We start from the raw sequence: 10,200 nt of genomic DNA, 5'->3' as shown, positions 1-10,200 counted from the left end.
AAATAACGTCTAATTTATCTGCAGTACGAGCATTAGATTCACCACAAATCAGGACATCACCTTTTTCTTTTTACATGTAATACAGAAGATCTTTCTCAATTAATTCCAATATGTCATATGGTAAATGTCTAGAATAAGTAGAGTTAGCAGGGAACATATTCAAAGAACATTTAGAAAAGGTCTGATTGTAGATGGAAATGATTCTTATTAAAGTTTTAACACTGGAAGTGTATATATTTATACCATTTCGCGCTAATGTTAATCTTATAAAATCAATTTTAGAAGGATTTAACGTCTGTCCACCTGTGACTAAATAGATGTATATCAATTACATATCTGAAGTTATATAAAGCTAAACCTCAATCATTATAACAACAGTTAAACAGCCTATACTGGATTTCAGTCGAAAATGATAATGAGGTTTTTAACATTAATTTACTTGTTTGGGGCATGCCAATGTTATTTTAAGCAATGCCGATCTGAAAAACGTGGCATATGCTAAGTCGGTGACTTTAAGTTCCGAGTTTAACACTGATCGAACCTTCCCTGGTTCAAAAGCAGTCAATGGCTTTCTCTCAGACTTTGCTCACACTGCTACTGAGAAATATCCTTGGCTGAGAATAGATCTTGGAGCGAATTATCAGGTTCATGAAATTGAAGTATTCGCCAGATCTGACTGTTGTGGTATGTAGTTTTTAGTATGCTGCTTAAAGTTTGCCAAATTATAAAATTGTTCATTTTACTTAGTTAAAATGATAGTATATTTTAAGAATTTTTAACTATTTTGCCTCAATCAATACATAAGTTTTACATGTTTGTATATAAACAAAAGCAAATCTTTCGAATTTTAAAAAAATGAATACGTAATTTATTAAACAATCTTATCGAACATTTTAAAAAATACGTTTACTATTGTCAAATTTATTTTACACATAAACTAAATTTTAATGACGACGATTTATTTTAAACACTACTCTGTAACTTTTCCCGACAATCTGCTTAATTTCTATTTAAAGCTTTCTGGATAAGACAAACCAAACGGTTACGCTTACTTTTTATATATGTATTAAAATTTAAAACAGCGACAAATAAGTCCGATATAAAGGCCGCATGTGACAATAATATATTATGAAAAAAATATTTTAAATTTCAATGTGTTTATGTTTGATTGAAACACGGGTCATTTTAGTAAATGATTTACTTACTACATTCATACACTACCATACTCAGCTATGAATTGCAATAGTTTGTTGCATAAGAAAATTTTATTGTGACTCCAGAAAATTTTTTAACATTTATTCTTATTATCTACCGAAGTTACATATCAAAAAAGGATTTTTGATTGGGCTTTCAGCAACAAAAATGTGTGTCTGAAAAAAAATAAACATAACTTACTGTATGCAATTAATGGGCGAATACACCTATCAATATACACTATCTTATTTCTACAGTATATTTATTCTTTAAAATGAAACATTCATTTTAACTCGTCTTATGCTTTTGAACATGTAAAATTATACACACACAAATTCTTTTCTTTTTGTTTTTCATTCATGTGGGTCTTCGTATGAATTAGAACCTTCTCAATAAAAATGTCTTTAAGACTATATGATTTTGTTAACCATAAATAAACATGTACCTTTTTTAATTAGGTAAAATGCGCACTAATTATTTTTTGCGCACAAAATAACGTTTTGGTAAAAAAAAAATTGTCTTAAGTCATTTTCGAGATCCTTACCTTACCAAGGGTTTAGCACATAGAAGACACAGTAATAAATATAATATATAGTGATCTGTTTTCACTTCAGATTATCAGCTGCACGACCTCGACGTTAGAGTCGGCCATTCTATCAACAACTTACGTTTGTGTGGTCACTTTACTGGGCATACTACAGTTGGCGGGCGGATCCCAGTGTGGTGTCCTCAAAATGTCACAGGACGATATGTACAAATACAGATTGTGGCCGGAACATCAAACGTGTTGAGTCCAGCGGAGGTCCTTGTTTGGGGTGTACATGTTAATTAAAATGACAAGCTCAAAAATAAATCTGTAGATAACTTAAGTGTATGCATGATTCTTTTTGATAACAATAGAAGTTTGAACAAGGTATAATTATATTTCATTTACATAATCACCGTTTAATCAAGAATTTACTACCCAATGAAATTTAACCGTTTTGTTATAATGTTAATGTGCATTAATCCATTTGATTGTCTATCGTCAAAGTTCAGTGGATTAAACATTATGAACCACGGTTCATGGGTTTGAACCGGCCTGGGACTTATGTTCATATTTACTGTACTATATTTTTGAAAATATACATTTTTTATCCAAAATTGTAAATGTTTCCGCCTATTTATACTGTCTATCATAATCAAGTGATTTTCTGATGATTTAAGAAGCTCTTTCAGGGTGTATTGAGCCACCTAAAAATGTTAATGCTCTCCTATACCTTTACACATTCTCTTTTCTAAAGGAGATCAGTACCTTCTAAAGATAGCAATGACCATCAGGAAACAAATGATATTTCTTAGATCAAATTAAGGGTCTTCCTTGACAAAATAATGATGAAACAAAATTCATATGTATTCACATCTTTTATACGCATAAAATCTTACGCTGCTTACATATTTGTAACACATTACTGGTGTGACCTTTTTCAATGTATATTTCAACAGAAATAACGCTAGATACCCAGTGCTAGCGCGGGAATTAATACTTTACACATTATTATCATATAATTCTTAATATCTTGTACCATTTTTTTTGTTCATTTTTGTACATACTTTAACCGATTTTTTTCCTTATCTTATTTTTTTTAAATTGAAATAAAAAACAAATTGCATTGTTGGATATCTAGATGAGCGGACAGGGAAGAAAAATCTGAAATGGATAATATAAACATGTGCGTGGCCTTAATCCTGTTTGTCGCAGCCGACTGAAAAAAATGAAAAAAATATTGTATTCATTTCTAATCCGTGAATGAGTATTTAGTGTATCTTTCTCTAAATTTGTTTTTTTTTTTTGGTCAATTTTTGATATAATTTGTATTACTCCCCAAAATAAGATTTTCAGATAAAAGACTGTTTTGAAACACAATCTTGAGGGAGGTGTATCCCCATTAAACTTATACACGTAGAACACAATAATCCTTTCATTAATGTCTGCAAATTAATATCTAAGGTTTACAATCAATATGTCGTAGTATAAAAAAGTATGAAATTAATACATGCGAAGTTATCCATTATTATCCATTTGCACGCATATTTTTAACCAAAGTTGTCAGATCTAAAGTGTCTGTCCGATGGTTAACTCGCCCTGCACTTTCCGCCATGATGTCAATAAGTCAACCAGTTTCTGGGCACCATGTTCTGGAAAATTATTTCCATTAATACTAAAATTGCATTTAGGTGGTATTGGACATCTGTCAATATTAATGCGGATTAAAGTACATTATAATTATAATACTTTCACCGGTTTGGAAATTTCAAATCTTACAACATTTAACCAAAATTTGGCTTTTAAAAATATTTGGATAGGTAAAAGTTGTGAAACCCCTAGCGGGATTAGAACTCATGTTCTACAGATCTGCAGTAAACCCTCTAGACCCACTGCAGTATGCTGTCAGGTGACAATAATAAGAAAGAAGGTATTTACACATAATTACACTTCATTTTTTGTTTATTTCGATAAATAATACGTCACAACATGGAAGTGTCCCATACTATCTTAATTGTTCCATGTTATTAAGGTCTTCCGTTCCAACGGAAGACCTTACTATTGTTGTGCTGGTTAAGATTATTAAGGTCTTCCATTCTAACGGAAGACTTTACTATTATTGGGCTGGTATATATGGGAAAATAATAGATTAATTTATGATCAGATGAACTATACAGAAAATAATTATATTCCAGGGGTATTAGTTATGATTGATTTTGAGAAAGCTTTTGATTCTGTAGCTTGGGAATTAATACAAAATACGTTCAATTATTTAAATTTTGGCCCATTTATCTGTAACTGGATTAAAACTTTTCAATGTAATGCTATGTCCCGTGTGTCCCAGGCAGGCAGTTTATCGAACTTTTTTAAACTTGGGCGAGGCTGTAGACAAAGTGATCCAATATCGCCTTATATTTTTTTACTATGTGCGGAAATATTGTCAATTAAAATTAAAAATAATGAAGATATGACAGGAATCAAAATTAATAACACCCAATATTTATTATCACAATATGCAGATAATACATCAATAATCCTTGATGGGTCTGAAAAATCATTAAGAGCAACCATGAAAGAAAGAAATTACTATTATAAATTATCTGGTCTTAAAATAAACCAAGAAAAAACTCAAATTGTGTGGATAGGGAGTAAGAAATATTCTGAAAAAAAAATCTGTTCTGAAATGAATTTTCAATGGACCACTCAATTCAAACTTTTGGGCATATATTATGATGTACATGTAGATTAAGATAAAATTATAAAACTTAATTATAACAGAACTTGTTAGGATAAAATCTGTAATAGAACAATGGAGCAACAAACAATTGACTCCATTTAGAAGGATAACGCTGGTTAAGTCTCTTATAATTTCACAATTAAACCACTTATTTATAGCCTTACCAAACCCTAAGAGTAAAACATTAAAAGAATTAAACAGTATTATATTCAATTTTATTTGGAATTCAGAATGTGATAAAATTAAAAGACAAATATGTACTTAGAAGTATGAACATGGTGGATTAAGTATGGTTGAAATTCCTATAGTAAAGGATTAAAGTCTACTTGGATTAGGAGACTAATTAAGGATAATAATTCAAGATGGAAAACACTACTGGAGAAGACTATTACGAAAGGTTCAGATTATATTTTGCAAATGCAGGAATTGTTAAGAAATGATTTTATGAAGGAAGTTACCATAGCTTTTAAAGAAATCCAAGATAACTCAAATGTAAAATATTGGCAGGATTAATGTTCCCAGCCATTGTGGAACAATAATGAATTTAAGATAGGAAATCGGTCTTTTTTTTATTAATCATGGTATATTAAATGAGTAAGATGTGTAATTGACTTGTTTGATGAATATGAAAACTTTTTAGATTTTGAAATGTTAAATAGAAAATTTAATATTCATACAAATTATTTATCATATATGGGAGTAAGACAAGCTGTACTTTCAGATGTAAGGAAATACAACTTCATTAGAAATGAAGTTTTCAATCCTTTTACACCATTTTATTATAACATTTGTATTAACAAAAAAAAAGGGTTCAAAACCAATGTATGATATATTAAATCAGACAAATGTAATACCAGTGGGAAAGGAAAAATGGAGTAGCCATTTTGTTTTTACCAATAAAAATGGGTTTCAATATTTCATTTACCTTTTACTATTACCTCGGACTCTAAACTTAAATGGTTGCAGTACAGAATAAACCATTATATATTAACTACTAACAGTTTTATGTATAAAATTGGTAACATGGATACTAATCTATGTACCTTTTGTGAAGGTGCTGAGGAAATTATATATCACTTATTATGGGAATGTCCAAGGGTACAGCATTTACTACATAAGCATACTAGCATAAAAAAATACATATACAGAAGTAGATGCCAGAAAAACCAATTAACAGTAATGCCCTTCTGAATGATTTTAAACAGTTATATAAGTATTCCAATTCTGTGCAAAAGAAAGAAGTGAAATGGAAAAGTTCAATACAGACTGGGAAATTTGGACCCTTGTGACTAACTCGCTATAGAGTGCTCTCTCTCTCTCTCTCTCTCTCTCTCTCTCTCTCTCTCTAAAAATGTGCTAAAATGTATTTCGTTTTTTTCTTAGTAAACGTTCTTTATATATTTAGCAATTTTGATGATAATTGTTCCGTTGCATTCTTAAACATATTTTGTGTCCTTGAAAATTTATGATGTATGTAGAAGCAGTTGGCTTATTGATATGTTTTTTGTATCATATAATTGGAATTTAAAAAAAAATTATTGGGCTGGTTAAGATTATTTCTATTTCTCTTTCTTTTTTTTCTTCCTAGACGCGAACTTTGAGCCTTCATATCTTGCTCATTTCTTAAAGGTTTTTGCTCAATTTTTTTGGCTTAGGAGTTTAGCAAGTGTTAGATACCATCCTCAACTGATTCTCTGTCCCGGTCACAGAACTTTGTTACGAAGTGTTCTTTTATTTGCTATTTTTACTGCCATATTTATTTTACCCAGTTTGTATTAATGTTTATGGAGTCATCCTAACTCTTGTTTAATTATGATGCTGTAAAAAAAACTTTTGTTAAAAAATCGAGTACATGTAACGCAAACATTGGGCACTGCTTGTTTAACAAAATGTCTCTGGTTATTTTCATTTAATGGTAGCCACTATGATAAGGGACCTGACTTAGCTCCGTGAATTCGTTACACCGGAAAAGCTCAAAAAGTTGCTGTTGTTACTTTTATTGTACTTAGGCCCGCACGTTCTATTCATTTTTATTCACGGAAATGTCAGGATCACAAACCAGGGCTGGGTTTCACAAAACTATCGTATGATCTATAATAAGACATATCATAAGATTGTCATAAGATCTAACTTTTGACAATCATAAGATCTATCACTTCCGTAAGGCAATTCTTTGTCACACATCATGCTTGTGTATATTTATTTTTTGTTTTTGAACTGTAAAAAAAAATTAAGAACTTTTTTGGGCTTCAATTATTTTTTTTAATTTTTAGCCGGGCTTTGTTTAAAGCAGAGTCCTGGCTGTAGGCAGGCAAATCGCCAGTGATACTATAAAAAGCACAACTTTAAAAGTAAAAAAAAAACAACGAGCTATACCAAATAGTTACACAGAGAGCCATGTTTTGTCAAATCTATTTGTTTGCGAATAAATTTAGCGTTGAATTTTTTCCTTTCTTATTAATTACGTGTTTTTAAACGAGACTTTGCAAGTTTTTACATGTACTACAAAATATGCATAATGACACATCGAAAGAGCCCGGCTCTCAGTTCTGCTTCAGTACTTTGATTTATACAGGATCTGTTATAGTACATATAGTATAGTACAAATATTTTGTATAATTTTATATACACGTAACTCCTTCATGCTGATTTTATTATGACTATTGTTGCTAAGGTAAACGATGTCACACATGGGCCTTATGGTTTAAATTTTTATTGCACCATCATAATAGTGGGTAAAAATTATTGGTATTCTAATTGCAAATTGAATTTTAAAAAAACTCTTGAAACTGTTTAGTTACCATGAAGACACTGTTGTATGCGTATTTTTATGATTTTTTTTCTTTCGAAAAAATACAATCTTTTTTTCATTATTGTTCTACTCTGGAAATCATAATTTGACTGTTCAGTAATTGATTTTGATTTACACGATATATACAGTAGAGTTAATTGTACAAAATTAAAGCAAATATTTCCATATGATATATAATGCAAACTAATTAACTCTTTTAATACTTTACAATGTATATCTTTTTACAACATCGCGCTACTGTTAATCCAATTAAATCGATTTCACAAGGATTCAACTTCTGTCCACCTGTGACTAACTACATGTATATGTATATAAAGTGCCTATATGAAGTTATATAAGGCTTAACTACAATTAAATCAACGGTTGAACAGCCTATACTGGATTTCAAATGCAAATGAAAATGAGAAGGTTTTTTACATTAATTTTCTTCTGTTTGGGGCGTGGCAATGTTATTTTAAGCAATGCAGATCTAAATAACGTGGCATATGCTAAGTCGGTGACTTTAAGTTCCGAGTATAACACTGATCGAACCTACCCTGGGTCAAAAGCAGTCAACGGTCTTCTCTCTGACTTTGCTCACACAGCACATGAAAAAACTCCGTAGCTGAGAATAGATCTTGGAGCAAATTACCAGATTCATGAAATTGAAGTATTCGCCAGATCTGACTGTTGTGGTATGTAATTTTTAGTATGCAGCTTAAAGTTTGCCATACCATGAAATTCTTAAATTAAATTAGTAAATCTGAAGAATTTAAATAAAATGAATAAGTAAACAAGGCTATTCACTAATCTTATCAAACATTTTTAAAATGCTTTACTGTTGTCAAATTAATTCTATAATTAAACTTAATTTATTCACTCGATACACAACACTTCTCTCTGTGGATGACTCCTAATAGTTTGTTGCATGCTAAAATGGTATCGTGTCTCCAGAAAATCTTTTAACGTTTGTTCTTATTACGTTATGAAGTTGCAAATAAAAAAAGATCTATCAAGTGGGTTTTCAGCTAAAAGAAACCTATTCGTTATAATTATATGTCTGAAAAATGAAAACATAACTTACTGTACGAAATGAATGAGCGAGTACCTCTATCAACATAAACTATATCACAGAATTCTTTATTTACTATGGCATGGTTATTCTTAAAAATGAAACGTTCATTTTTACTCATCTTATGCCTGATATCATATACACAGAATTCTTTTCCTTTACTTTTACATTCATATATAGTTTAAAATTTTTGTTTATATTTAAACTAGAACCTTTTCGATACAAATTTCTTTTAGACAAAATGATCTCGTTTAACAGAAATGTACATGTATCTTTACATCTTTTAAAATTAGGTAAAATCCGTCAATTATTTTTTGTGATCAAAATAATACACGTTTTGGTAAAAAGCTGTCTAAAGTCATTTTCTAGATCCTGGCCTTACCAAGGGCAATAACCAAGAAAAATAATGTATAATTGATCTGTTTTCACTGTAGGAAATCAGCTGCACGACCTTGATGTTAGAGTCGGCCATACCATTAACCATTTACGTTTGTGTGGTCACTTTACTGGGTACACTACAGTTGGCGGGCGGATCCCTGTGTGGTGTCCTCAAAATACTACAGGAAGATACGTACAGATACAGATTGTGGTCGGAACATCAAACGTGTTGAGTCCAGCGGAGGTCCTTGTTTGGGGTGTGCATGTTAATTGAAACTAAAAACTCAAAAATAAATCTGTAAATCAAAGGGTTCTTGTTTTATTTCTTTAACCACCGTATTACTCAATGCTTTGTCTGATTGAAGGTTCTAAATTCTGTTGCATCGATTAAATTTGAATATTCCATTTGTTTTACCATTTGTGATATAAATGCCAATAACGTCCTTTATAAAAACATCAGCATCTAAAAGAGGTTTTGTTTGTCAATACATCATCTATTAGATTTGAAGTGTAAACTACTATTTAGTCAAGAAAAATTTCATAAATTAAGCTTTGAAATTTGAATTCACTGTTTACGATATCTTTGTAAAAAGCGGTTTTTATTTCAAAGAGATCAATACAGTCTTTAAATAGCAACCACCACCCGACCCTCTAGAATTAAACAATATTTACTAACACTAAATTCAGTTGTATTTTTTTAATTATGTCTTTCTACACAAAATCATATTGAAACAAAAACCATACATATTCACTTCCAAATGTCGTATGAAGTCTGACGCGCTATCTATATAAATAACAAGAAATTGAAATTGTACGGTTTTCGTGTCAAAGGTCAAACCAACACGGTTTGGGTGGTGTTAAGGGGATTTAGCAAACTCTTAATTCAATGTGTCTCGTCATTAAGTGTCTCTTCAGGTCATAAATTACAAAAACGGGCCGTGTATTCAGCATCAACAGCATGCAGCCTATGTTTCACTTTTTAAAAATAAAAGTCAAAAGTCTCTTGTTATGTGGTCATGCATTTCAAGTATAATTTTTTTCAGCAACATTATATTAACTGTTGTTCTTTTTATCCAATGAAGGAAAATTTAGACACACTTTAACATCAATCTCATGCAAGCAATTAGTATCAGTATATTAACAAATACAAAATTCCATCCGAAATTTTTCTCAGACGAAATTTGGATTCTTATTAGAATTAATATTAATTCATTTTTACAGTGGGGGTTTAAATGACTTTTCATCTGTTCCTCACGTTAACGCCTATATAGTTGTAAATACTTTCGAAAGATGAATCTTAAAAATTTTAAATAACTAGAATCTGGAATTTTTTAAAAAGTTGTATAACTATACTGTTATAATTTATGCAAAGTGATCAGATTGACGATAAAACAAAGAAGATGGGCGAATAAGATGACCCAAAGCCTTTTGGTGTTATTTATATATAAAACTAAAATTTATGTACTAGTACAGTACTTGAGCAATACGTGTTTGATGTTTTA

The 10,200-nt window shown here is 30.5% G+C and overlaps 2 pseudogenes; both read left to right on the top strand.

The window, feature by feature from the left end:
* The first annotated feature begins 409 nt into the window (after positions 1 to 409).
* On the top strand, positions 410 to 2,045 carry LOC128161799 (fucolectin-7-like; annotated as a pseudogene).
* Positions 2,046 to 7,632: 5,587 nt separating this feature from the next.
* LOC128161587 (uncharacterized) lies at positions 7,633 to 9,014 on the top strand (annotated as a pseudogene).
* Positions 9,015 to 10,200: the final 1,186 nt, after the last annotated feature.

The sequence above is a fragment of the Crassostrea angulata genome, chromosome 8, assembly GCF_025612915.1.
Source record: "Crassostrea angulata isolate pt1a10 chromosome 8, ASM2561291v2, whole genome shotgun sequence".
Lineage (NCBI taxonomy): Eukaryota > Metazoa > Mollusca > Bivalvia > Ostreida > Ostreidae > Magallana > Magallana angulata.
The sequence above is the reverse complement of the archived record's forward strand: the minus strand, read 5'-3'. Positions and strand labels throughout refer to the sequence as shown.